Below are 3,444 nucleotides of genomic sequence, written 5' to 3' on the forward strand. Positions count from 1 at the left end.
TTTTCTGACACACAAATTTTATTTGTTTTCCGAGAAACAGTAACAGTCACATAGTATCACCCACGCAGGAGTATCATAGTGTACAAATAAGAAATAATATAGCCCAAATATATTAGTGATATCATGTTATAGTTAATAAAGAATGAATAAAACTTTAGAATCACATTGGCTCTAGAGTGTTAAGGCTATTTGTCATGAAGAACAGATTATACGAGAGTAATGAAACATAAGCTATATTTACATATAACGATTTGAATGACTGGGTGTCCCCCCAGGCAGTACTCTCTATCAGTAACATTCCAACTCTCGCAGTTTCAAACAAATGGTTATTTCCGCCAATAATATCAGATTTAATAATATGTTACGGTTTGTATACATGTATCTTTCGTAGCCAACGATATCATTGACCAGGTCAATCCAATCTCCAATCCAATCTCCAAGGAACGGACGTTCTGGCGCCATCCATATCGTGACAATAACAACTTTAGCCAACGTAAAGAGACAACAGCTGTTGAATTAGTTTATGTATCTTTTTGGCCTAAACCAAATATACAGATGGAATTCCCAAATTAAGTTTCATTATACAATCCATGACTTTCCCCCAGAATGTAGAAGGTGCCCCGCTGGCTCCCACATTTAGGACAGGTCACCACCCGATTCCCACTAAATTTGGAGAGACTAATAGGAGTAAGGCCCTATGCAAGAGAAAAACTTGAATTTTCCTAAATCTTGCTGATGCAGTGACTTTATAAACACTCTCAAGGGTTCTACCCCAGTCCCTATCATCTACTAATCCTAGATCTGCCTCCCAGTTACTTTTCAGTTTAGGGAGGCCATCAACACTCAGCCCCTCCAGTAGATATGAGTAAATCAAAGGAAACAAGATGGCGGGGTCTGAGGCCCATCAACAGATGCCAGAAGGAATTACTTAACAGCGGTGGGGCAGAATCTCTAAATTGAAAAGTAAGGGCACGTTGAAGTTGTAGGTATCTGTAAAAGTAGGTCCTAGGAATGTCATGCACCAATCTAGGTTGATCAAAGGATCAAAGAGATCCCCCTTTGTATAGGTGACCCAGATAACAGACCCCAAATTTGCGCCATGCAGCCGTGCCATACATATGCATAAGCTCACCAAGACTAGTATTGAACTAAAGGGGGATTTCTGAATCATATCCAGAACCATCAATGAGCCTGGACACAAGATGCCATATTCTTATTGCCTGGGATAGCAGAGGGGAACATCTCTTAGAGTGACTATTCATCATAAGGAAATGGATCCATACACAAGGAGAGTCTTCTTCACCAACTATGCAATCATATAAGTCAGTATGAGCTCTAGACATCACCCACTGTCTAATATGTGCCAACTGTGAGGCATAATGGTATAATTAGTAATTAGAAAGGGAAGTCCACCTGTTCTTCTAGATATGCAGAGAGTGGTGAGCTTAACAAGAGTCCTTTTATCCTCCCACACCAATGATATTATATAATGATCTATCTTTTGAAAAACAGCTTTAGAGGTATAAACAGACGACTGCTGCAGGACATGCAAAAACTTCAGCTGTAGAATCATCTTAATAAGGTTGATACGCCCCGTGACTGTGAGTGGTAACTTCTTCCAAGCGTGCATTCTACTTTTCATATACTCAATTCGAGGTTGAATATTATATTTGAATTAACAGGAAATATCATTCGAGATCCAGATACCCAAGTATTTAAATTTAACGGACCACTGTAAGGGGAGATGTGGAACAGGAGAAGCTGGACAGGGTCCCTGAAACGGAGATATATTAGATTTGTCCCAATTAAATCTAAGCCTTGAGAATAATTTAAATATAGTCCAGGGTTATCCAAACCCAGTCCTCAGGGCTCCCTAACAGTGCAGGTTTTCCATATCTTCTTGCTGGAGCACAGGTGTAATCATTACTGACTGACACATTGTAACAAATCCACAGGTGATCCTAATTATGTCACATGTGATCTGGAAAACTTGCACTGTTGGAGAGCCCTGAGGACAGGGTTTGGGAAACCCTTATATAGTCATTACAGATAGCTGGTAAGGAGATGTCAGAGAGAAACCCCAACATATTATCTGCATATAATGCTATGGTGTCCATTCTATCTCTAGCGCAGAGTTCATCCAGCTTTTAGAGACAAAACCATTGACACAAACATGGGCCATCGGGTAAAAATACAGGAGGCGCACCCAAGCCACATATACAGGACCAAAACCAAACCTAGATAGAACCACCCAGAAATATCTCCATTCGACTGAATCAAAGGCTTTTGCGGCGTCCAATAAAACCATTACTGGCTTGTCATCCATCCCCTTCATGTCGCAGCTGATAGTGGCAAAATAGAGAACACATTTTAATAGCTGTCAATTTCTCCGGTATGAAGCCAGTGTGATCAGAATGAACCAACTGAGAGATAACCCCACTAAGTTGTGTCACCAGAATCTTTGCAAAGATTTTAATGTCAGTAGTCAGCAGAGATGTTGGTCCATAGGATTATGGAAATAAAGGATCCTAATCAGACTTAGGAATCAATATTAAAAGCACTTCAGACATAGGGATATTGAGCCCATTTCAAGGAGACTCTTGTAAGTTTATAAGGGGTAAATGTATCAAGCTACGAGTGTCTGACGGGTTTGAAAAGTGGAGATGTTGCCTATAGCAACCAATCAGATTCTAGCTATCATTTTGCAGAATGTACTAAATAAATGATAGCTAGAATCTGATTGGTTGCTATAGGCAACATCTCCACTTTTCAAATCTGCCTGAAACTCGCAGCTTGATACATTTACCCCTAAGAGTTTAAGGGCAAAAAACCGCAAATGTTTCTTATAGAGCTCAAAGGGTATCCCGTCTATGCCCAGGGTTTTTTCCATTTGGAAAAGAGGAAATAGCTGCACCAATCTCTACTATTGTGATGGGGGAGTCAAGGAGTTCCCTACCATCTAAACTCAGTCTTGGACAACTTAACTCCTTCAAGAAATGTCAGATTCAGAGTAGTTCGCCTTACTCTCGTATAAGCATATTTAGTTTCAAAATAATCATAAAAGACGTTAGCCATCTCCGGAGTCAAAGTCCTAATACATCCCGCAGCATCCATGATTCCCTCAATTGCAACAGCTGCTCATTCAGATCTCGCTAAATATGCCAAAAATCTACCACATCTATCAGCCTCAAAGTATTGTGCATGTTTAGTGAAAAGAAGCTTGCACCTAGATTTATCTAGGAGATAATCCGATCAATCCCCCTGGGCAGTAAGCCACTGAATCCTATCAGCATCTTCATGAGAGGAGACATAAGCAGCTTTTAAATCGTGAGATTCCCTCTCCAGCTCCTCGCCTCTTAATCTGGACCTATGTTTACAGGAGTTGACCGCAGTAATGAGGGAGCCTCGTAGAAATGCTTTGAAGGCATCCCATAGAGTAGAATG

This window comes from Mixophyes fleayi, chromosome 10 (assembly GCF_038048845.1).
Source record: "Mixophyes fleayi isolate aMixFle1 chromosome 10, aMixFle1.hap1, whole genome shotgun sequence".
In the NCBI taxonomy this organism is placed as follows: domain Eukaryota; kingdom Metazoa; phylum Chordata; class Amphibia; order Anura; family Limnodynastidae; genus Mixophyes; species Mixophyes fleayi.